Below are 26,788 nucleotides of genomic sequence, written 5' to 3' on the forward strand. Positions count from 1 at the left end.
TTTGACATCAGACTGACCGTCAGTCTTACATCAGTCTGATGTCAAGCTCTGTAAGACTGACCGTAAGACTGATGTCAGACTTACGTCAAGCTTACGAAATGCACTGGTAAGAGGAGTTGCTGCGGGTGCGAGTATAAGCGCAATATCAAACTGTTTTGCATTTGCAGTGTACATCGCTGTGACATTTGAACACTTTTTATTGTCTATCCGGTTGGAATCAGGACAGACATTCAATCAAAAATTGCCATTTCCTTGGACCACAAGTGTCGCATCTGTTTCGCATCTAGTGCGCTGTGTTGCTGACAACAACGGGAAGGATGCGCACTACTTTTAACATGATTCAAAAACGTCGCGAGTTGGGTCGCGTCGCGACTTGATTGTGCGAAGTCCGGTTTGGTGGCGGCCCGACAATATTTCGACATGTGTCGTATAAGCGGGGTACGAATTAAAAAGTGTCGTATTAAAACGTGTCGAACCAGAGGGGTAAGACGGTATACACTTTGATATTTTTTAAATTGCAAAACAAAACAAATTCTAGTCAAATTTTACAAACCTCAGTTAAACTGGCTTCGATAAAGCGAAGATATACTAGCATATGTGTATATCAAAGTTATACTTAGGGGGTATAGCCTGCATTTAAACGAAGCCTGGGGTCAACCAGGCGAAATTGATTTAGTGTGGGGTTTATACTACCCGCATAATCACGAACTGTACTGGTACTGCTTACCATACTGTTCAGAACCATTTACTACAGTATCTCAACAGCTTCGTATAACATCCAAAGGAACAGTAAACCAACAGTACCGTAAACGGTTTCAACAGTTTGATAGATGGTTTTTGAGAAAATTACAATATGGGGAATAGGCGGTTAAGTTATGTTACAATAAGAGAATGCTCATTTTCTCGAACAAAATTTTTGCAATACTGTAAGCCATAGTGTTGACACACTATCCATTTTCAGCAAGGTTTACTGCATGTCAAACTGTTTAGAAATTGTCAAACCGTTTATTTGGGGAAAATTTTCGACGGTGAGGCAGACAGTTCATTAATAGTGAAATAAAGTTCAATAAACAGTATACCTTATTGTTTGAATCTACACTCAGAATAAATAATATATTGAATTTAAAAGTTCTGCACTTAGATTATGACCAGTTGCTTTTACACTTGAAAACTATGTGCAGCACTATTGAATCATTGTCGATTCAATCATGATAGAACTTATGTGCATCGCTTTTGATTTTTAATCGTTCATCGTATGGGTTACATTGGAACGAATTATAAATCCGTTTCCACGTGGGATTGGCTCCAAAATGTAAATAAATAAAAAATTGGAAAATTTGTCGATCGAGATAATTTTATTTCATGAACAAACCAACAGAACAGATATTTAAGCTATTGTATAGACGAATAGGCTGATCCCGTCGTGGACTCCTCCTTCAGCACTTGGTAGAACCACTGGATGCTGATGCTGGCATGACGAAGTTGGACTGTTTCGGCTGTGAAAGTTCGTCACTTTTATCGCTAGTGATGCGATCGATTCCGATGCTGCAACAGGAATTAACTGAGTGTAAGCACTATACATGTTATAAAGAAAGAATTATGTACTTACCTTTGAAAATATCCATTATTTCGGCCGGACAATTGAATTCAACAGCACACTTTCGAGCAAAACATTTGTCTCCTGTGCGCGCCATCACGGTTTCTTGTCGTAATGCTTACTCTTAAATTTTATGTGCGCAAGTTAGCGCATTATGCTGTTACACTTGGAATATATTCTAGTAATATTACAAATCATATGTTTTACTTATAGATTTTATTACTTGCACATAAACGGGTGATTCTCTCTCTCGCCAGCAATCTATGGGGTTAGCGCACATAGAATCTATCAGTCGATTAATTTGAGTGTAGTATTATGACATAAATTTTCAATTCAGGCAATTTACTATTTTCTAGTAGCTACTTCCGAAAACAATTTCAATCGTAGAATTTGACACTACATAAAAAATACTTTTTTTTGCGGAAGCAGCTACTAGAAAAAAGCAAATTGCATCAAAAAAGTAACAAATAATCTTAATGAGTTTTGCATATATTGACTAAAACATCAGAGCAATATTGGGTACATTTGGAAGACACGTTTTCACTTGAAAAAGCACAAAATTTGATATTCAACAGGTGGCGTGGGACCACAATAGATGGCATAGAATGTTGATGACGACCTGGAGTAAGTTATCAGGCAGCGGTGCTGTCAAACTCAATGACCGACGGCATTTCCCACGCATATCGAAGAAACTGTCCTCAAACTATCGCAGAAGCAGCATGACCTTGGTTCACGTCCGATATTCAGCGGGATTGTACGTGTCCATCTGAACTTCGCACATTCACAAGTTCTTTGTAGTACTGGATTTGCAACATCCCGCTCAAACGTGCCTCATGTGCCACTCCCCGGCCTCCTGATTCGATTTCCTTCGACACCTAAAACAAAACGAAACAAAGTTCAAAGATTTGAAACCGTTAAAACAAGAAAAAAATCTATTTACCTTCATGATCTGCTCCAAGGTTCTATTTGTTCTGGTCAAGGTTCTGATCTATTATTGATCAGTCTACACGTCCGTCCGCGTAGGAAATCATTTTGAACCGCCGGATCGTTGTCAGATTTCCCTTGTGTTGCTTCCGTGGTGGCGTTGTGGAATTTGATGCTTTTTCATAATGCGGTTGCATCATCCATCGTCTTTCGTTGCCTCACCTATCCAGATCGCTGGGGATTCGGGTGCTATCCAAGATGCAGCAGGAAATACCGGCACTTTTCAGTTCTACTTTTGGAGCCGGAACGCCGGAACTAAATAAACAAAACATGACTGCGGAGTTGTGATGAGAAATGAAAACACTTACTTACCTTACCGGTCAGGCTAAGGCCGGGGTGGCCTCTGCTGTACATAGTAGCCGCCTCCATTCCACTCGGTCCATGGCTGTTTGCCTCCAGTTCCGCACTCTGCGTAGGGTCCGCAGATCGTCCTCCACTTGGTCGACCCACCTAGCTCGCTGCGCACCACGTCTTCTTGTACCGGTCGGATGACTCTCGAGAACCATTTTAGTCGGGTTGCTATCCGACATCCTGATGACGTGACCCGCCCACCGTAGCCTCCCGATTTTCGCGGTATGGACGATGGTTGGTTCTCTCAGCAGCTGATGCAGCTCGTGGTTCATTCGCCTTCTCCAAGTCCCGTCTTCCATCTGCACTCCGCCGTAGATGGTACGCAACACCTTCCGTTCGAAAACTCCAAGGGCGCGTTGGTCCTCTGCACGTAGGGTCCATGTTTCGTGCCCATAGAGGACGACCGGTCTAATCAACGTTTTGTAGATGGTTAACTTCGTGTTACGGCGAACTTTATTCGATCGTAGAGTTCTGCGGAGTCCAAAGTAGGCACGATTTCCTGCCACAATGCGCCTCTGAATTTCTCTGCTGGTGTCGTTGTCGTCGGTCACCAGTGAGCCCAAGTACACGAATTCTTCAACCGCCTCGATTTCATCACCGTCGATATGAATTCGGGGTGGCAGGCGCGGTGATTCCTCCTTGGAGCCCTTTGCCATCATGTACTTTGTCTTCGACACATTAATGACTAATCCGATTCGCCTGGCTTCACTCTTTAGTCGGATGTACGTTTCCGCCATCGTCTCAAATTTACGAGCAATAATATCAATATCATCGGCGAAACCAAGCAGCTGAACGGACTTCGTGAAAATCGTCCCACTCGTGTTTATCCCCGCTCTTCTTATTACACCCTCCAAAGCAATGTTGAACAGCAAGCACGAAAGACCATCACCTTGCCGTAACCCTCTGCGAGATTCGAAGGGACTCGAGAGTGTCCCTGATACTCGAACTACGCACATCACTCGATCCATCGTCGCCTTGATCAACCGTATCAGTTTATCCGGGAATCCGTATTCGTGCATAATCTGCCATAGCTGTTCTCGATCGATTGTATCATACGCCGATTTGAAATCGATGAACAAGTGATGTGTGGGCACGTTGTATTCGCGGCATTTCTGCAACACCTGGCGGATTGCGAACATCTGGTCCGTTGTAGCGCGTTCACCCATAAATCCAGCCTGATATTGCCCCACGAACTCTCTTGCAATCGGTGATAGACGGCGGCATAAAATTTGAGAGAGTATCTTGTAGGCAGCGCTCAGTAGTGTGATCGCGCGGTAGTTCCCGCAATCCAACTTGTCGCCCTTTTTGTAGATGGGACACACGATACCTTCCATCCATTCCTCCGGTAATACTTCCTCCTCCCAAATCTTGGTAATGACCAAGGGGGAGTCGCTGAGCACATCTTTACTTGCGCCAAAAATTTTCAGTGTGCCACCAGGTGTTGAATTGTGCCTCAGGGTGCCCCGAAGTGCCACTGCTTGATGATTCAGATTTTGCTTGGCAACTGCCAAGACAACCAACTGTTTGTTTTCATTTTGCAGGTCAAATGCACATGGTTGCCTAGTTTTTTCACCCAAACTCAAGTGTCAAAATTGTGCCTCAGAGTGCCTCGGTGTGCCACACAGCGTATAAGACGGTGTGCTTGGCACCTCTTGGCACAATGTTCCAAGCGACTAGCCCCTTGGTAATGACCCAGTGTAGTGCTCTCACCAGTGCTTCTCCACCGTATTTTAGAAGCTCGCTTGGTAGTTGATCTGCTCCAGCGGCTTTGTTGTTTTTCAACCGGCCAACCTCCTCCTCAATCTCTTGAAGGTCAGGGGCCGGAAGTCTTTCGTCCTGTGCACATACTCCTAGATCTGTTACCACGCCACCTTCGGTACTTGCAACGTCGCCATTGAGGTGCTCATCGTAATGCTGCCGCCACCTCTCGACCACCTCACGCTCGCTCGTGAGAATATTCCCGTGATTATCTCGGCACATGTCGGCTTGTGGCACAAAGCCTCTGCGCGAGCGGTTCAGCTTCTCGTAGAACTTTCGTGTGTCCTTAGCGCGGTACAGCTCTTCCATCGCTTCGCGATCTCGTTCTTCCTGCTGGCGCTTCTTCATCCGGAAGACTGAGTTCTGCCTGTTCCGCGCCTGTTTGTAACGTGCCTCATTCGCTCTCGTACGGTGTTGCAGCATTCTCGCCCATGCTGCATTCTTCTCGTTTTTCAACTGTTCACATTCGCCGTCGTACCAGTCGTTTCTGTGATTCGGAGTCGCGAAGCCTAGTGCTGTAGCCGAGGTACTACCTATGGCGGATCGGATGTCCCTCCAGCCATCTTCAAGTGTAGCTGCGCCAAGCTGCTCTTCCGTTGGTAGGGCCACTGCTAACTGCTGCGCGTAGTCTTGAGCCACTTCTACGTTACGAAGTTGCTCGATGTTGAGCCGCGGCGTTCGACTTCGACGCGTGGTGATAACTGTCGAAAGTTTTGAGCGCATGCATACAGCTACTAAGTAGTGATCCGAATCTATATTCGCACTGCGGTATGTGCGGACGTTGGTTATATCTGAGAAGAATTTACCGTCGATTAGAACGTGGTCGATTTGGTTTTCTGTTTGGTGGTCGGGTGATCTCCAGGTGGCTTTGTGGATATCTTTGCGGGGGAAGAAGGTGCTTCGGACTACCATACCACGGGAGGCTGCAAAGTTTACGCATCGCTGGCCGTTATCATTCGATACGGCGTGCAGGCTGTTTCGCCCGATTACCGGTCTGTACATTTCCTCCCTTCCTACCTGCGCGTTCATGTCGCCGACAACGATTTTCACGTCACGCGGCGAGCAACCATCGTATGTTTGCTCTAACTGTGCGTAGAACGCTTCTTTCTCGTCATCGGGTCTCCCTTCGTGTGGGCAGTGGACGTTAATGATGCTGTAGTTGAAGAAACGGCCCTTAACTCTCAACATGCACATCCTTGCGTTGATCGGCTGCCACCCGATCACACGTTGTCGCATCTTGCCCAACACTATAAAACCTGTTCCCAGTTCATTGGTGGTGCCACAGCTTTGGTAGAAGGTAGCCGCTCGATGCCCGCTTATCCACACTTTCTGTCCAGTCCAACAAAGTTCCTGCAACGCCACGATGTCGAAGTTGCGGGGATGTAGTTCGTCGTAGATTATCCTGTCACATCCTGCGAAACCTAGTGACTTGCAATTCCATGTTCCAAGTTTCCAATCGTAGTCCTTATTTCGTCGCGTGGGTCTTTGCCGATTGTATCGAGTCGTATTTTCTCCTATGTTATTCGCAATGGGGATTTTTACGGGTGGCTTATTGGGCCTACGCCAACACTCCTGTCTCGCCGGAGGGCCATCGTGCCAGTTCTGTTTAACGTCCCAACCAACACTGGGACGACCACGCTGATGGGGCTACCACCTTGGATCTAGCTGGGCGTGGTGCAGCGTTTCTTATTCAGCCGCTGGATGCCAGAACAGACGCTGTTTGAGCCGCACCTCCTTGGTGAACAGGCGCTCGGGTCGTACCTCCTCAATCTAGCTGAAGTCAGAAGGACAACAGTGCCCAGGCTGCACTACCAGCTAAGCACACAACTCTTAGCTGGCGGTCTTTGTCATCGCTTGACCCGTGGAAGCATGAGGTAGGAACTTGTGAGGACCAGAGCTATATTGGACGCTCTCCTTATCGACTCACCGTTTCGCAGAAATGAAAACACACAAAACTTATTTTACTCACAACTACCATTACGCGATGCAACAGTTTGTCAAATTGTTAAACAGATGTAATGTATTGTAAAATGTACAAGTATTCGTGTGTTGTGCAAATATAAAAATCGACCATTTGGCAGAAGGTCATCATATATTGCCACAATTTCAAACAAATGCTCATCTCCATGTTGTTCAACAATGCTTTCATACTATAATATATTGTCAATATATGATGTAATATGCACACACTGTTATTTATCGTGCTCAGTTTTGAGTTACATATTGTACAACACAAAAATAACTGTTTGTGATAAACTTACAGTAACACTTAGATGCAATCTATTGTTTGGAGTTTATGGCAAACTGTATTTTTCTATGCGGGTATTTAGTATAGACGCAGACAGACGTTCAAGTTTGACTCAGCAGCTTGTGTAAAAAACATGGCCGCCACAAATTGCCAAGTGGCAATCAGCGAACAGATGGCGTTAGTGGCGTTCATATTCAATCGCTGCCTCACATGTGTGTTGCGACCAACAACTGTCACCACGGTCGGCTACCAGCCGGATGGCGGGAAAATACCGCACGTGTTGCACGCTAATAATGTTACCACATTATTTGTGCAGAGTAAATGACTTTTATTTAATGTCTAAAATCTTTTGCACAAATTAGCGCAGGACGCTTGTAAAATATTTTATACATTATCACTTTTATGTTACATAGATTTGCTTCAATAAAACTGCATTTGGATGAACTTCACTCGCATTGGAAAATCTTTGTGAATGTGACGCAAATGTAGGAATGATTTTGACAGTGTTTGTTTTGATTTTATTTTTCGGTGGGTGGTGAATTGGGTGGTAAGTAAGCGGCTGGAAGCACCAGGGGACTGTTACGGTCTTCTTGTTTTCTTACCCCGCATAAAAATTATGCTGCTGTGTTGAAAGATAGGTTGTCAGCTTGAGCCCTACGCTTGAGCCGCTGTTATGCTGACTACGAAAACATTGCATTGGTGGGATATGGATGCCAATTCCTTGGGAAGCACGTGGTTTCTCAAACTGTCAACTGCTCGCGACTGCACTGTGGCAATCGGTTGCCTAGGTGTCGCTAGTGAAAATTTACATAGAAAATTTGAATAAATTTGTTCGAGCTAGAACGTCTGTCTGCGGTATAGATTTTTTTCCGAGTGATACTATACCACCGACGAAGATAAATTCGTCTGTGATACTACATCGTTTCGTGCTACACTTTTCTCTGAAAAACGAACGGTTTTGGTATGTAGTTGCAGTGGTGTGCGTGTATAAAAACCAAAATATTGACAACTTTGCAAACGCTGATTGGTGACCGCGGTGTACACCTGCCACACCTGCTACACTCTCGATTTTCTGAGTGCTGCACGGCTGCACTATTATCAGTGGTGCAGAAAAAGTGCTACACCGGTGCAGCACGAAAATCAAAAACGAACATTTTCGGTGCAAAAGTGCTGCACCGGTGTAGCACCACCGCAAAAACGAAAACGACATGAGACTGGTACACTCAGCGAAAAAAACTAGCGAAATTCATCGAAATACCTTATGAAAATTTGATATAACTAATTATTATGGATGCCATAAGAATACCTTATGAAAACTGATCGTGCTTGCTATGACAAATCTCATAAGATAGACTTATGAAAAGAACAAAAAAATCTTAAAATGATGCAGACTGGATTCGATCCATGAGACGATTTTACGTCATTAAGTGACCTTATGAAATTCATCCGAATCATTATGAATTATTTAAAGGCCTTTTCATAAGTTGGGCCTTATGGAAATCATGTCTATAGACATTATGGTTTTGGTACCTACTAGATTTCTAGTTGAAATTTCTGAGCGGGAGGATGCAATAACGAGTTAATTTACTCAATTTTGAGTAAAATCGACCCATTCGATACAAGTTTTCTCACCGTACGATAAAAATACTGACAGCGAAATCAGAATGGAAAACACGTGTTTTGGGCTGAACAGCTGTTGAAGTATAAGGCGTTATTCAGTTGATTAGCACGTGCTGTGCTAATTCACCACTGCTGAACACAAGTTCAGGAGTGATCATTATTGAGGCATGGGAAGATTATGTTTTGCTTTGGGTGCTGCATCTCACCATCTCTAGGATGGCGCAGATGGGAAGGCATGCGGCTGGCAATCGACAGGTCTCGAGTTCTAATCCGGATTTAGGTAATTTTATATGTAATTCTTATTTCATAATAGGTGATCTCAACATGAGTGCAAATAATTACTCTCGTGAATGGTTCAACATTTTTGCATTTTATTTATTTTCAGTCATTTTTGCCAAAGCTGAATAACAACTTTCTTGTACATTTGTAAAACGCTTTGAACAACTAAAAATTAAGTTGGTGACAGCTCTGACAGTAAGGGACTAAACATAAATTACGTAAAGTGAGTACCGAGGATTGTTCACAATCTGCGAACTTGACTGCGGAAAAAATTGCGACCATGACGCCGCTGATATCATGTTGCTAAACATGAATAAAAGCCAAGCTGTGAGACGATTTTACGTCATTAAGTGACCTTATGAAATTCATCCGAATCATTATGAATTATTTAATGGCCTTTTCATAAGTTGGGCCTTATGGAAATCTTAAGGTAATTTGGCTGACTGTACTCGAGTACTCGATATCTGCTTAAATATCTACTAGACATTTTGGTTTTGGTACCTACTAGATTTATAGTTGAAATTTCTGAGCGGGAGGATGCAATAACGAGTTAATTTACTCAATTTTGAGTAAAATCGACCCAAATATTAGATAATTTGAATTTTCCGTGTACTTTTCGCCGCGACGTCCATCCCCCGACGCGCACGCGAGAGAAACGTCATTTATTTTCTTTTCAAGAATCGCACGCTTGTTGCGGGTACCTAGTGTTGAAGAATAATTAAAATTTTTATCGAGATTTTTATATACAAATTCCGTTTGTATGTATAAAATTTTAGTAGTTTATTGTGTACTACAAATAAATCCGCCTGTAAGGTAAGTATTTGCTGTATATTTAAGGTGTAAAAATTGATGGTAGGTATGTTTTTGTTTCTGTTTTTTTTTCTAGCTCGGCTTTGTTTACCGGCAAGTTGCGTGCTGCTGTGCTGTAGCCTCGACGGGAACTTTGTCATCCCGATGGACAACCGGATCACGATTTTCGATTGAAAATGTAAGATATTCATCGTACATTTTTATGAAACCAAGTAACAATCAGTTTTATCGGCTAGCAAAAAATCGCGCCCCCGTCGCTGGAAAATTACCGCACTGGATCTTGGATGGTGATTGAAATCTGGATGAAGCACATTTGCGGTGGATTTGTTGCAAGCGACGACGATCCAGATCATGATTTCTTGGAGCGCATTCACCGGATCATGTCTATATATCCATAGAGCGAGAAAATTGAACGTGAACGGCAAGCGTTACACCGGGGGATGGTCGGTGTTCGTACGGTTTGCTGGAGGACGACCAATGGGGTTTGGCGAAACGTCGATTCCAGGGGCCCGCATGCAGCAAGGTCTCGATGCATGTTAGGTAGGTGTAGTTTTTTCGAGTTTAACGTGCCTGCACCCTCCATGGTCGATTCACCGCAACCGACGGAGTTTTCGGAACTGACTAGATAGTAGATTATCAAAGAAGAAATGCTGATGGCATCTCCGCTAGAAACGTCGGTCGAACCGAAAACTTGCTATAGCAAAAGTTTGCTCTCAGCGCCCGAGTACGGCTGCGGGACGACGACCGTATCAAGTTATGGTTGGAAATTTTGTACAGAGTTAGATACTGTACGTGCCTAACTCTATACAAAACTTCAAATCAATCGGTTTGAAATTGACTTAGTTATAGCGGCAAGTGCCCAAATGGTACAAGACCCTAGGTTGGCAAGTATTTGTGAGATCATCACGCAGTTAAATGCTGTTTTATACCATTTGTTTATTGCTATTATTTTGACTAAGATTAAGGTTGAATTCTTCTTCATGGGCTTACGTCCCCACTGGGACACAGCCTGCTTCTCAACTGTTGAGCACTTCCACAGTTACTAACTGAGAGATTCCTTCGCCAATACCATTTTTCATGCGTATATCGTGTGACAAGCATGGAGATATCTAATGCCCAAGGAATTGAAGGGAATTTTCATTACAAAAAGTTCCTGGAACGACCGGGAATCGAACCCGTCACCCTCAGCATGGTTATGCTGAATACCCACACCTATACAGCTGTGGCTATATTGCCCTTCATGCTTAATTGTTTATTCGTTTTTTTTTATTTTTTAAGGACAGACTTGTTAGAATCCCAATATGGCCGCCACAATTGCCGACTTTGTCACCTACTCACGATTTTGAGGGCACAAATCTCCTCGTAAACAAATCCAGCGCACCTGAGCTTCTTATTTTAAGCTTATTACAAGTGAGCAAGAACAGAATAATAAAATGCATTGTTGTTTGAAGCTTGCTTCTTGAGATTTGTGCGTCTGAAGTTTTGATGCACTGTTGAACCGGGATTTTAAGACGTTTGTCCTTGAATAGCGCTATTTTTTTTACAAAAGTAACAGAATCACTTCCCATTTTTTTAATTTGAAGAGCATATTCTTTCTGGTGTTACGTTCTCCAGGGATTTTCAGGAATTATATAAACATATTCCGTGAAGCTACTGACTTTAATAAATGGTTGAGAAAAAATAATAATGCTTAGAATAATCCCAGATGAATGGGAGTTTCTGAGAATCTAGTGATTTTCAGGAATTAGGGTATCACGCCACTTGGGCGGTGGCTTCTATATTCGTCTGTTTTCCACTATAACTCAGTCAATTTTGAATCAATTGACTTGAAATGTTGTACACGGGTAGATACTATACCTATCTCACCACATTCCAAAAGTTGTGTCAATTTGTTCAAATTTGACTGAGTTATAGTGGAAAACAGACGAATATAGAAACCACCGCCCAAGTGGCGCGATTCCCTATTTAAACATATTCCGCGAAGCTCCTGGCTTCTATAAAATGATTGAGAATATTTTTTCAAATACTTAGAACAATCCAAGATACATATTTGGGAATTTCTGAGAACATTTTGTATGAACATTGGCTTTCACTGCTTCGACCTCAACTGTAAGGCCGTCTTCAGTGTCTCGTACTTGACTCGACGAGTACAACCGACCTCACCGACCAAAACTTGATATGAAGGTGTTCTCTATGTTATGCTGCTTCAATGTATTTTTTTTGTACCGTGCGAGCACCATATTATAGACAGCTCCATATTCTGAACAGTTGACTAACGCAAAATAGATTTTCCTTTTATGAAGCATATATTGCATCGAGAGTTGAGGTGCCAATTTTATTAAGCCCCTCTATTATCCAATCGTTACAAAACATGTCGTTTTTGACTGAACTGCGAACGTAGAGAATGTGTTTGTACTTAGTAAGTAACACTATGTGTTCAGAATTAGGACCACGGCATCTTATGGTGTCCATAATTAGGATCACGTCGTCCTCCAACAAAAATATGTCTAGATCAGAGACTGGAAGTTATTATGAGATTTAATTTATTTTATACATTTAGCTAGACAACAAACACACTTGATGGTAATGTAAAGCATTATCTCTAGCAACAAGAACTTCCATTTATTTTAGTGTTTGTTGTGAGATTCCCTTAACCGTTCAGAATATGGGTACCGCACGGTAATTTGTAATTTGTAATTTTATTAAAAACGATAACCTGCCAGTATACATTTTAAATGAGGTCAAGGAAACATACTTATTTTAATATTACTTAGGATACTTACAATATTGGCCAATGACTTATCTTGACCCACCCTTCTCATTGCAACCTTACATATTTAATGACTATTTGCTCAGCTGTTGTAAGATTATATGTACGTTATCTAAACATGTTTAAAACTCATCAATAACGTTTCAGCATACTTGATTGTTCTGCAATAAAATCGTCTAAAAATTACTCAAAAATAGCTCCTTTGAGGCCAAATTGTGAAGTTTGAGAAGCTACAATGAATTAGACCTTCCAATAATTCATCCATGCGCCAGCACCTGTGGACGAAAAATGCTTCGCGCAGATGGCTCAGCCGAATTGCCGAAGAGCATTACCACTCATGCTGTGCTGGTTAGCTAATTGGGTACGAGGAGTGGTTCTAATTATTCTGTAAGTTTTTCCAATGGATCAAATGGCAAATAGTTGCATATACAAAACGTGTAAATAGATTACAAAAGTCACATTTTCTCTTAGTTTTGCGAAAACCGTCTTGCGTAGACTTTTTCCATCCAAAAAATATAACAGGCTCTTCCGGGGAAATATGGGTCATGGGTAAGATAGGTCACGGGCCAAGATTGATCAGTACCGTTTTCGAGCGTTAAACCGCATCTGATGTAGGGCAGGCTTGGCATTGGTCACCGTTGGCAGTCATTTTCAAATAACTATGACAGTGTTTTGTAATCCAGAGTCGTCACCCAATCGCAATAGGCTCGTCAAATCATTTATTACGTTGCTCGGGAGCTCGTAGGTTTGCGAACGTCAGTTGAATCTTCGCGTTACGCACTGTAACAATAGAAAAACTCATCGAAGTTTCCTAAACATTGACCCTCGCCGCGTACTGAAGTGACGGTCGCGAGGTTCTGTTCAGTAGAAGAAAAAACCTGATGCTTGCATACCACAGCTAATTTCATTACTTAATAGAATACATTTTACAAGTTACTTAGTTCTTGTGAAAAGTGATAAATCCACAAAGCACAGGCCGCATTTGGGATGTCGATTATTTATAATGATAGCATTGTGCTTTTTTTTCTCTAGGTGCTATGGCATAAGTTGAGAAGCACCCCATTATATCGTTGGAGAAAAGTCAATGTCCAGGCCCGATCGGCACCTGACCCGATCCCGGCGTAATGTAATGTTACTTGGAACCGTCCATACATTTCGTAGACTATTCAGAAGGCGCGAGCGGGGTGGATTTGACCAAAGTCTAGCGTACATATAAATCTCGTCACTCATCCATTCTTCTCTTTCTGTTATTTGCTTCACAGATTGTGGATATAACACACAATAATAAAACATTGCTGATTTCTTTGTACCTTCAAAAGTATTGGCAAACAAATGACAAGAGTTTATACGTATATTTAAATTTTATTTGAAATAAGTATACCGTCAGTGTACCAGTAGCCGCTCATGACCCAATAGCCGCTCACTGTTGCAAAAATCAAGTTTTAACGCATAAATACCCCCTTTTCATCGCTGATATTCTTGGACAATATAAATTATATGAGAGCAAAGCTATTTTATGCAATATTTACCAAGTAACATAAATTTTAAAAACAAAACAGTAGATTTTTTGAGCGGCTATTGGACCCAAAAAAGCTGTAGAAAATTTTATGTGTTCCAATAACCGCTCACGCAAAAAAATACGTGAAAATCGTAAAAACTGTCGATTTTAGTACACAGTGTATTTAATCACTATTATACACTCTCGCTGAACAGGAAAAAATAATTGTAAAAACATAGTGTTGCAAAAATAATTCACTTTTCCGCAAAAGTCTATTTAAAAGATGGCATACATTTGTCCGTGAGCGGAATTAGGACGACTTTGGTCTCACACAAATTCTAATAATATTATACTTTTATGATAAGTTCTACATAAGTCTTGTTTTGTAACTGATTGTACTTAGATTAAACTAACTTAAAATGCAAAAACATTACAAATTGGCTTACCAGTCATTTAACAGAAGATGTTTTTCTGCAAAACTGGCCTTAGATGAGCGGAATCTGGTACCCTGATGGTATACAGCCCGAATAATTTTGTTAATTTACCACGTTTGTTCGCCTCCTTCCATCAGCTTTGTTTATTAACCTTCCAGGACGCGCGCCATCAAGCAACCGAAACTGCACCGCGCTCGCGCTGTATACGAAGAGCGAGGTTTTTTGGTAGTGTTGTACTTTTTACAACAGCGCGCGCTAAAGGGTTAAACTCTCCGGGGAGGACCTCATACTCGAGCCAAGCTTTTGCGTGCTCTTGCGGCACTTTTCCGACTTATTACAGCCTAGGCTTATTAGGGCTCTCAGCACAAGATCCCAGTACACAGGGTCAATTTTTTTTCAAAAAGAAAAACCACTCGATCCAGTGGCGTAGCCAGAAATTGTCTCTGGGAGGGGTTTTCAACGGTCAATGACCCCTTTTTTATTTGACACTTATGTACATTTTGTAAACAGTAATGTTTGAAAATAGCGGCGCAGCCGAAAATTTTTTTTTCGCAAAGCGCTTTATACTGAAAATTTGTTCCACAAATGTTGGATCTGGAGAGGGGATTTAACCCTAAAACCCCCCCGTGGCTACGCCACTGACTCGATCGAAACGGATGTTTGATATTTCACCATGGGTGCTTGAGGCCTTAATGAAAGACTTTAACGTTGCTTTAACTAATTGACGATCAAACGGAAAGCTACAAGGCGCAGGTGGCGTTTTTCTAAATAAGTAATTCACGCGCCCTTGACTCACTCACTAATGATACAAATTGAAGATAAGTGACATTTTTGCAGTTTCTGGTAACGTCCCTACAATATATTGACCAGAAATATGTTATTTTTGCTTTTAATGTTGAAAATTTTCCGCCTATCTGCCTATCAGGGTTTGGGTTTGTATCGCGACGCGAGTTACTTAGTGGTTTATATAGTCAGGATTCGTTATACACGGTGGGTGGTACCTTACGCCCACCTCAATTTTTCGGCTGCCTGTAGTTGCGGTATATCCTAGGCTAATTACCTTCCAAAATTGAACTCAATTGATTGAAATACAACAGCCTTGGCCAAGATCACAGGGTTTGACGGTATTAAAGTGAAAGATCCTCTCCTCTTCTTGGCGTAACGTCCTCACTGGGACAAAGCCTGCTTCTCAGCTTAGTGTTCTATGAGCATTTCCACAGTTTTTAACTGAGAGCTTCCTCTGCCAATGACCATTTTGCATGTGTTTATCGTGTGGCAGGCACGAAGATACTCTATGCCCAAGGAAGTCAAGGAAATTTCCTTTACGAAAAGATCCTGGACCGACCGGGAATCGAAATCGAAATCGAAAGTGAAAGATGTTAACTTTAATTCTTCTAATGAAAATATCACCTTTGACACTTTAATGCGCCTCAAACGGTTCATTGCTAACCGGCTGCTGCAGATGAAGATTGAGTATGGCTGATTTATCAGAGATGTTCGATAAACAGGAGGGACCTACTAGCACTTAGTAGATTCTATACCCAGAAAACAGTTTCAGTCGGTTGAGTCTGGAAGGGTTTTGAGAGTCGTTGTGAATCATAATGAAAGTATTTGTGTTTTGTGACGAATCTTAGAATATTTTTGGAGTCAGTAGACTTTGAATTGTTGTCTGGAGCTTCCTTCCCACTATTTGGTTAAATTTAACAAACACATAAAATTCAATCAAAATATGCAATAACTAGGGTATCGGTTCCCTTATTAACCCTTATGTGGCTGACAGGGTACCCGGGTACCCAGCGCCCATTTAAAAAGCACGGTGTAGAAAAAAGCAAAAAGTTTAAAATAAACAATAAAAGCAAAAAGTTTGTCGGACACATAACGGTTAAGCATGTGACTCCCATTTTCATGCTATGAAAAACAAAGGATTGAAGCATTGTTTGTTTTGTTTCTTTTTTTATTTTTTGTTAGAAGTGAGCACCCATGAAAACAAAAATAACGGAATCAATCGGTGCCGTAATTGCTTGTTTTCGAATAGGATGAATATGGGAGCGTGAGATTACTGATGGCACACATACCCTAGTAGTATCTCGTATATTCAATTTATTTATTACAGGTACTCTTCGATGTAACGTACAAATATATTTTCTCTTTGTATGTTATTGACCAATCCAAATTCCTGTGTGGTAGTGGTTTGTGTTCAGATTTCCCGTGTTAATCTATCTGTAAGAAGTTTGTAACAACTTTTGTTCTCACGTATATGGATAGGCTTGCAGTAGGTTTCGTGAGACTGTTTTTGGACAACTCAATATCGAAGCAGAAAAAATATAATATTTTTTATGCTAGTTAGTGTTGACCAATCCGTCGTGAAACCATCCCCAAATAATGATTTCGGTAAAATTCGCAAAACCAATAATGAAAAACACGCCGTTTGCGCTGTGTCGACCATCCAGCCCGGCGATCGCCAACCAATGGACAGCTACGACGACACCGGATACAACAACGATACCCGCTCCCACAGTACTGCCGAAGGATCGGCTTCGATCAAAAAGGGTAGCTAGAGAGCAAATCGCGATGACAGACTGTCATTGTAAAACCATTGTTCTTGACGAAGCAACAAGTAAATCTTCCCAGTGAATTTGAAAATACATGCCGCAAATTTATTAAATTGTTAATTATTTCATGCGCTTTACTGCGATTGATATTACTTAGATTTAAATCAGTTTTTTAAGGTGAGAGTCCTATACTGCCCCCATTGGCACAACAGTCCCATGTGAATAGGAAACCCAGCAAACAAGGGACTGTTATGCGTATAGGGGTATCTATAATATGAATGGTTATTCTAATCTAAACGGCCTAAAGGCCTTGTATTGTAGGACGTTCTAGGACACAAATCGCATACGTGGGCCATTGAATTGTACGATCCTGCAATCAATACCTTCAAAAAGGTAAAATAGTTAGATTTGTTAAACTACCGTACACACTAAACTTGCCAATTAACAGGTTCAAAAACTAAACGACAGACACGTCGAGCGTAAGTCAACCTTATTGCACTTCAATATTGTTCATAAAAACGTATTTGTTCCGAGGAATTTTATATTTTTGTTCTTCGAAATGAATATATTACTAAAATTTTCGACTACGAGCGTTGTCGGCCAACACACGAGTTTTCACGAAAAAGTCATTTCATTTCTTGTGCTTCGATATAACGTACACTAAAATTTTTCCCAATTTGCGATGATTTTGGGTAACAAGGCTAATGCTGCAACAAAACATTGATTTGAGTGATTCCAAAGTTTATCTGGGGGTTATTACTGGACATTTTTTTTTTCAATGGTGTACGTTATATCGAATTCGCTATATCGAGGGCACGTTATATCGAAGATTACCTGTACATACATAGTTCTCTACATTTGATTTACTTACGTGATTTAATTTCGCTTTCATTATTTTCATAAGTGATAGTTTTGTGAGTAAACCCTAATATGTTTTGAATGCCTAAATGCTTAATAATGTTTTCGTGCAATATCAATTTAAAATAACTAAGAAATTTATAGTAGGAGAGTGCAGCATTTAATAGAGCTTGCTTATAGATTTGAAGCTAACGTGTGATCAAGACTTAAGACGCATATCTGACAAAATCGACAAAAATTGACTACTTCGACTTAACCTTTTTCGAATGAGTGTAATCAGTCTCGTACCTTTTAATTCCGCCCAATTTTGCTTATCCTTTGACAGACACGCGTATTTCGACTACTACTTGTAATATTCCTCAGTGTCAGTAATCCACAGTGGATAACTGACACTGAGGAAGATTACAAGTGGTAGTCGAAATACGCGTATCTGTCAAAGGATAAGCAAAATAGGGCGGAATTGAAATGTACGAAACTGATTACACTCATTCGAATAGGGTATTCTGCTTAGAGGGTTCGAAAAGTAACCTATTTAAGACAAATTAGATATTTTTACGTTCTTCGATTGAGTGTAGAAAGGTTTTCTATAGTTTGGACCTGTTTGTACGTATGCTGATAGTTCTAGGGATATGGACGAAATACAACATTAGAAGATAAAAAAAGGATCAACTTAAATGGACATAACGAATACATCGACCATCTAACAGGTCATAGATTCACCAAAGATTACTGAATTACAGGGCACAACATGAATTAAACAACATTCTTTAAACCTTGACATGACTTCACTTGACATGACATCTAGCATAACCAATAGATGCTGGTGGTAAGCAAAAATAACAACTTATTTATATTTTGCCTATACATTTTTCTAGGCCATTTCACAGTCAGTCCAAGCTAAGCTAAGCTCAGTAGTCTGCATTTCTTCGTCGGTTCTCTGCATTCATATATAGGAACACCATCTATGATCTCGTAGCGCAAGCCTTCTCGTTCTCAAATTCTATGGCATATTTGTGGAACATTTAAGCTGGTATATGTAAAATTTTATATTTTGTATTTTTTTAATAGTTTTTCAACTCAGTAGTACTGCATTTCTTTTTTGGTTTTCTGTATTTACAAACACCATCTATGATCCCGTAGCGCAAGCAAGTTCTCGTTCTCTTCTATTCTTATTTGTGGAACATTTTATTTTGTATATGTGAAATTTTATATTTTTTCCGTGGAATGTTTTACTTTATCAATGGAATTTCCATAATTTGTTATGGAAAATTCGGCTGATATGTAAGTTGTAAAAGTTATGTTTATGGAACGTTTTATCGCTTAAATTGGTACAATAAGTTGTTGCAACCTGAAATAGGGTTTCCAGGGTAAACTAACTATTTGAACGGTAATGCTTCCGAGGGGTCTTCAAATGAGATCATCTTTATCATCAGGTTTCATCAATTTGTAATGGGTCCTTACAATCAGTGTAAGGAATTTTATGCAATATTTAGTATGTTACTCTTTTAGTTTTATGGAACATTTACAATTGGCTATGGAACATACAAAGATACGATTGGAACTGTATTGGATAGTTTATGGAACCTACTTCATCCTTTAGGGTGTATTTTTCCCATATGAAGGGTTTTCTTAGACATGTTTATGGAACAATTTTGCTCAAAATATTGCAATTTATTCTCATTTTTTGGAATTTGTCATTGTTGATACCGGTACACGATTTATTATTTATGAGCTAAATAGCTTTTTTTATTGGTAATTTCACTTAAAAAAGTGGAACAATTTCCTTCTTTTTATGGGATCCATTTTAAATTATTACTGAAAAATGTAGCCGAAAAATGTGCAAAACAATATATTGTCATTCCTGTAAGGATTCCTTTAGAATTCCTGTGAGGATTCCTTTGGAATTCCTATAAGGATTCTCCTGGAATTCCTGTAAGGATTCCTCTGAAACTTCTGTAAGGATTCCCCTGGAATTCCTGTAAGGATTCCCCTGGAATTCCTGTAAAGATTCCCCTGGAATTCCTGTAAGGATTCCCCTGGAATTCCTGTCATGATTTCTCTTAAATTCCTGTCAGGATTCTTCTGAAATAATTATCAAAATTCTTTTAAAATTCCGGTCAGGATTCCTCTGAAAATCCTGTCAGGATTTGTTTGGAATTTCTGTCAGGATTTCCCTGGTTTCTCTGAAATTTCTATCAGAATTCCTCTGGAATTCTCCTGGAATTCCTGTCAGAGTTCCTCTGGAATATACCAGGGTTCCTCTGAAATTCCTGTCAGAATTCCTCTGGGATTTCTGTCAGGATTCTCCTAGAATTCTTTTCAGAATTGCCCTGGAATTCCTGTCAGGATTCCTTTCAAATTCCTATCAGGATTCCCTTGGAACTCCTGTCAGGATTCAAAAGGATTAGAACAGTCAGAAATGACTTGCTTTGTTTTTCATATCCATTGCGCTGGTATGGTACTTGCATAATGTATTTTAATACAAAAATTAGACCTCAATAGTTATTTATGCAACGAGTTGCAAAATGATGATTTTTACAGCACGAGTCGTACATTTATCCAACGAGGCTTGCCGAGTTGGATAAATACGAAGAGTGCTGTAAAAATCGAGTTTTGCAACGAGTTGCATACAAAATTTTTTGCAATGATCAAAATTATTCACTAGAATATGATCATTTCCATCAATATCATTGTGCTTCTCGGTGGTTGAATGGGAACGACCACGTGCTCCCACACGAAATCTGAATCAAGCAATCCGTGCTATAACCATAACAGTTTTTCAAATTTTTACTGTGGTAACACAGGTTGTCAATCAAACAAATGCATTATGATTCATAATGTTACCCAAATGAGATGCATTATGAACCATAATGCATTTGTTTGGATAGTACGGAAAAGTAGGCCGTTAGGATATTGAAACGGCAAGTATAAAATGAGTTTTATAGTGCCAAATTGCAAAAATAATTTTACTTACTCCCATAATACGTTACGAACGACTCTGTCGATGCTATCAGTTCTCCTTATTAGAACAGATTCAGCAAATTCATTCATCAACCTCACTAAGCATGCTAATTTTGATAAGCCAGAACGTTCCACTTCATGGCTTCAGTACATAGACACGCTAAAGGGCTCACTCTAGAGCAACGAGTGGATAATAGCAAAACAACAAACAGCACCCACCATGACTGCAAAAAAAAAACAACACATCAAACAAGGAGAATCACCTATACCTATACCTATACCCATTCCGTATGATTATGATCATCATTATGATGGTACTTTACTGTACTTTCAGCCGTCTCAGTCCCACTAGCATCTCAATGTATATTGCTCTCGCTCGTCTTAGTCGAAGTCGTGGCACCCTACTCAGCTAAGAAGGCTTCTTGGGTTCTTTCCTATTTCCGCTCGGTTGTTCGCGGTTTTTTCGGTTGTTCTTTCGTGTGCTTTGCGTTCCAGCATGGGAGAGTAATAATACCGTATGTTTTATGATTAGCTGAAGAAGGTGTGCTTGGCGAAGGTAGCTAGGTACATACGTTAAACCGACTCGAGTATTGTGTATCCGATGGAACGGTGATTCGTTGGGTCGGATCTAGGTAGATGACTAAACAGTGGAGTACAGGAAAAAAAGGTGGGTGTGTGGGAAGTTACATGTTTATGCGAACAGCGTAAAGTCTTGTACGAAAACTTCGCAGATGCTTTTGGATGTGAAATTCGAATCTTCTTTGGGATTGAGCATCTAATAAAAAAAACTCAACGATAAGAAAACAAAACTAGAAAGCAACAAAAAGTACTACACAACAGTAAATCTGCAATCTTTAAGTTGCATATTTAAATTTAATAAATTAAAATCTTCTTCGGCTTGCAAATATATGGACTCATAAATCAATCGTTTACTTCGCAAATGTTTCGTTAAAGTTCTTGAAATTTGGCCTGAATCTTGTTAGGGTTTCAAACTACTTAGGCACCTGCGTTAATTCCCGGCACCTCACAGCAAAACAAATCAAAATATCAGAATACCCGGGTAGAGGTAAAATACTGACGATCAAAACATGATACACTGAAGTTTTTTTACGACGGTAATGGTCCCGCGTAAAAAAAACCGCGTAAAAAAACCGCGTTATTTCAAGACCCGTCGTAAAAAAAACCGCGTTATTTCAAAAAAACGTCGTAAAAAAAGTCAAGTAACGTTAGATGTGGTGCTGACTATTTAACGCGTGTTTCTAAAAAAACGCGGATTTTTTTTACGACGGTCTTTGAAATAACGCGGTTTTTTTTAGGACGGACCGCGTAAAAAAACCGCGTAAAAAAAACTTCAGTGTATTGATATAAGAGATAAAAGATCTGAAAATAATATCTGAAAAATGTCCCTGGAACATCTGAACAATATCAAAATTTGATATTTCAAGATCATACGAATAGCTTGCTGCTATTAGTTAGATCTTACAAAATCTAAATATGATTTGATGATGATGTTCCAGGAGTCAGGCCCGTGCACAGAAGTGGCGCCAAGGGAGGGGTTTTCCCCTGTTTCGGCAAAAGGCGGAGGGGCGCCTAGTGTATGAAGCGCCGGTAATGGGAGGGGTTTAACCCCCAAAACCACCCCCTTGTGCACGGGCTTGCCAGGAGTAAATTTTTGATTTTATTTTTAGATCTTTTATCTCTTATGTCAATCAAACCCATATCAATTTTTGATCTCCATATCAAAATATGCTGTTATTGAGCTCTTTTCCTTTACTCGGGTAAAAAATTAAAATTTTACTTGGTAACATCGCGGCCCCCCTGGACTAGCTTCACGGCCCCCCAGGGGGCCGCGGACCTCCGGTTGGCAATCCGTGGTCTATTACAAGCCCGTGCAGAAAGGGAGGGGTGGGGGTTAAACCACCCCCTTTATTGATGTTCCATACGCTAGGCGCCCCTCCGCCTTTTGCAAAAATCAGGTAAAATCCCTCTCTCTCTCCGCCTTTCCTGTGCACGGGCCTGGTCTATTATATAGTGTGGTTATCGTTTTCGTTCTGCAGGCTGGCTGATCCATGATGATCCGTAGAGTGGCTCAAGTATACAAGGTAAAAACCACACCTTCAAAAGTTCGATGGGCAATACATCCCAGGAAACCAGTAAGCATTTGAATAAGCCGTAGTTCTGTTTTATATCTGCATTCGAACTGCTTACTGCCGTATCATATCAGTTTGACTGCTAAACTGTCCTGTATTAGTAATTGAAGTGCTACTTTAAATTTGACAGCAGTACTGTAGCATTTCAGATGCACGGTATGTTTTGGTCAACTGCATAACTGCTACTTTATTGCTTTAAAACTGCTAAGTGAGATGAGCGATGCTACACCAACAACACATTTCCACTTTCTAATTTACGTGCCCCGGCTGTATTTACACTCCCGATCAAAAGTTTGGGGTCACACCCTCAAAAATATGTCATTTTTTTAGGTCCATATCCCCGCCAATTTGCGTCCAATTTCAAAATCCTAGGACTCATTCAAGAGATAATAAGTCAAAGTAACTTTGAACATCATTTAGGTGAAACTTTTACAAAAATATGTGTATGTAAACTTAACCCAAAGTTGCCAAATTTTCTAAAAAATAAATATAACCTTACGGCAGTGTCGCTGGAAATTTTGTCGACCAAATTTTATGATGAGCGCGTCAATATAACCTATTTTCTATTAGCTTTCATCTGCTTTTTACCGAACTTGGCTAAAAAATCTAGGAAAAAAGTTATTAAGTAAATTAACTCTTGATGTCATCGACCAATAGTTTGGGGTGACCCCTCAATATGATGTATCAGCCAAAAGTTTTTAATTCTTTATGGTTTATTTCAAGGATAATGAACTAAATTTACGTTTGATGTCTTTAATTTAACATTTTCAACGATGCTTAAATATTTTATTTTTTTTTTATCTGTATTAACGAGATTTTTAGCCCTAGGCTAGTTCATCCCGGGACCCACGCTTTACTTCCCTTCCGAAGGAACAACTCACATTTTGTGAGTTTGTCGGGAATGGGATTCGATCCCAAGTCCTCGGCGTGATAGTCAAGTGTTCTAACCATTACACCAGGTCCGCTTTCCATTATAACTTGTAAAATTTCCATCTTTGTGCTTTATTTTTGTTGGCATTTGATCTCCTAAAGATAAAGGGCGAACACGATGAAATTGCCACACAGAAAATATTGTATAACTTTTGATTGCGTTCGTCAAAATAGCTTATTTTTTGACCATGAATAGTATATTATGTGTAGCTAATACCATAAAATTTTCATTAAAATTGGTTGAGTATTGGTGCATATATTGTCGATATCATAAAATGAGATTTTAGAAAACTTGTACACTCATTTCAAAAAATTACTTAGGCTATTACTTTTGTGTTACCTCATCAAAACGATTGAAAATTTCACTCGATATTTTTAACATAGTATCAATTAAGTGGTAAAAATTTCATCGAAATCGGTTCAGTACTTTTTCTAGTAAATATCCAAAACTCAAATCGCTTCAAGGTAAATTTTAGGTACTTTTTGACCATTTTTAGTTCCGCGTGCACTATTTTGACTGTAGAACTGGAAACACTGTCCCGATTTTTATAAAACTTTGACAGTGTAAACTTGTTGTGTTAAACTGTTTACAGTGAAAATTTCAGCCATATTTGTTGAGTACAGTGACCCCACACCGTTGAATCACCCACAGTTTATGAATCAGCTGGCTTTAAATAACAAAATCAGAAGGTAATTTGTCACAAAACATCTAAAAAGTATTTTTGTTAGACAAACCCTTGTGTATATCGAACGTCACAACAGTTGTTACAGCGCGGAATCTGATATTGTTTCCGAAATCAACAAAAATTGTCGGCGTGATTTTTATGCTGTCATTGTTGCCATTTTTTAGTCGCTTTTGTAAGACACACGGCTGTTGTTGATAAGAAAAAAATGACAATTTAGACGATTCTGTACAGCTTTTTGAGGAAAAATCGAACAGTAACCTACTGTAACATGATGAATCAGCATGTTTATGAAGGCAAAGTGTTGTGGAATGACGATTTCACATAAAAATGGAAGAAAACATCTGATTCATGAATTGTGGGGAAAAAACGGGTATGGCACAATTTATGAATCAAGTGAAAATCTGCTGAACTTTTGCATTTTTGAATTATATTCACCAGGTTTTCTATTTTTGTAAGAAATGCTCAGCATCTTATAGAACCTGGATCGATTTCGACAGATTCGATGCCATTTTGTATGATGTTATCGCTCCTGGACACTTGATAAAGAGCGTATCAGGAACGAATATTGATCTAAAGCACAGGATTTTGTTTATTTTGGGGCTACGCTGATTAAAATATGTGTGATGAGATAGTACAAAACAAAATTTGAAAACATGTTGGTAGCAAGGATGCTTTAACTCACCTGACAATCTTTAAATTCATTTGTCTGTAACCCAATTCAGAAGCTTGTTACTACAATGTGATGTTCGGCAAACTTGTAGGGCAGTGTTTTCCCACCAATTATCACCAAGCACATCATGTTATAACTCCCATATCTATGGCGTGACAACGCTAGGATTACCTACTCATCCTAAATGATCGCAAAATTCAATCGTTTAGTAACAGTTGGAGGTACCAACACTTTCACGCCGTAAATATAAAAGTTATAATAATGCGTCCCTGGAGATAATTGTAAGATAAACACTACCTCACAAGTTTGACGAACATCACATCGTAGTAACAAGCTTCTGAACTGAGTTATAGACGCTTAAATTAAATGATTGCCAGGTGAGTGAAAGCATCCTTGGTTGGTGGCCTCAACTTGGGTCTAAAAAAGATTTTCGATGAAATCACCGCCTTATTCATTTGAATCTTTTTTGATGCTATATAACACCAATAGAGAATATCAAGCAGCGATGAAAAACGCTTCTTGATCCCGATCTTCAATAATTGACTATAAATAGTCTTTAAGCCTCTTTAATACCAGTTTTGCGATACCTTTTAGTGCATGTATAGTTGCATAGTTGTAAAATTGCCCATGCAAATCGAATGTGAGAATACTATGTTGCAGTTTTGTTCATTTTAAAAGTAGACACACCTGTCTGAAATTGATTCAGATTTTTGGCAGATGTCTATTATGTGTTCTGAGATGATGGTTCTACTGCCATTGAGGTGTATGGTGTCATGAGCTTTAAGAAATTTGCCAAAATTTCGATGATTCATAAATAGTGTCTCAACTGATTCATATCTGTGGGCAAGTATTCTGCTGATTCATAAACTGTGGTTTCCGGCGTTCTTCGAGAAAGTCAAAATTTTAACATTTTTCATTAAATTCAACGAACAAAGTGTTCATGAATTAGAAGTATAGACATAATCCTACTGTTTGGTTTTGACTACATAGAAATATATGGTTCATTTTCTTTTGTATTATTATTTTTATGATGCAAAAACCTTTAGATGATTCATACGTGTGGGGTCAGTGTACTTTCAAAGTAAGAGCAGTTTGAATTTCACTATACCAAAAACCACATCTGCTTATTGTGACATAGTGCGACATATATGGCTATAACTTTTTAACGGTATGATCAAATTGAATCGGTTCAGTATTTTTGGCGCCAGCGTTGAAACGGTTGATATTTTCCAAAATGTTTGTTTGTACAAGATTCTCAAGTGGCAATTTCCTTGTTTCAACGATATCTCCGCCATTACTCAACCGATTTTAATGATATAAGCTACACATAATATACTATTCATGGTAAAAAAATTAGCTATTTTGGCGTACGCAATCAAAAGTTATACAATATTTTCTGTGTGGCAATTTCATCGTGTTCGCCCTTTATTTCGGTGGATCATGCTACAGAATCGTATCAAATATCCGACAGTGCAATATGAAGTCAAATTTGTTTTGAAAAGATGTTCAAATCTGCCATAGAAATTCAAAGATTTGGTTTTGGTTTTATGATTTTGCCGTGGAACTTCTCGACTATATTTTATTTTGAGACGAAGAGATACATGAAAAAAAAACTCAACCAAATCTAGATTC

General features: G+C 39.8%; 1 protein-coding gene and 1 long non-coding RNA gene across 3 annotated transcripts in view; both read left to right on the forward strand.

Annotated features, from left to right (window-relative positions):
* The window catches only part of LOC109417772 (probable nuclear hormone receptor HR3), a 617,254-nt gene that overhangs the window by 185,573 nt on the left and 404,893 nt on the right, over positions 1 to 26,788 (forward strand). The window lies entirely within an intron of this gene.
* On the forward strand, positions 9,468 to 10,417 carry LOC109622464 (uncharacterized). The gene is made up of 3 exons (XR_002202063.3): positions 9,468 to 9,650; positions 9,724 to 9,825; positions 9,884 to 10,417. It is a non-coding gene; the product is annotated as an uncharacterized LOC109622464 (long non-coding RNA).

This window comes from Aedes albopictus, chromosome 2, assembly GCF_035046485.1.
Source record: "Aedes albopictus strain Foshan chromosome 2, AalbF5, whole genome shotgun sequence".
In the NCBI taxonomy this organism is placed as follows: domain Eukaryota; kingdom Metazoa; phylum Arthropoda; class Insecta; order Diptera; family Culicidae; genus Aedes; species Aedes albopictus.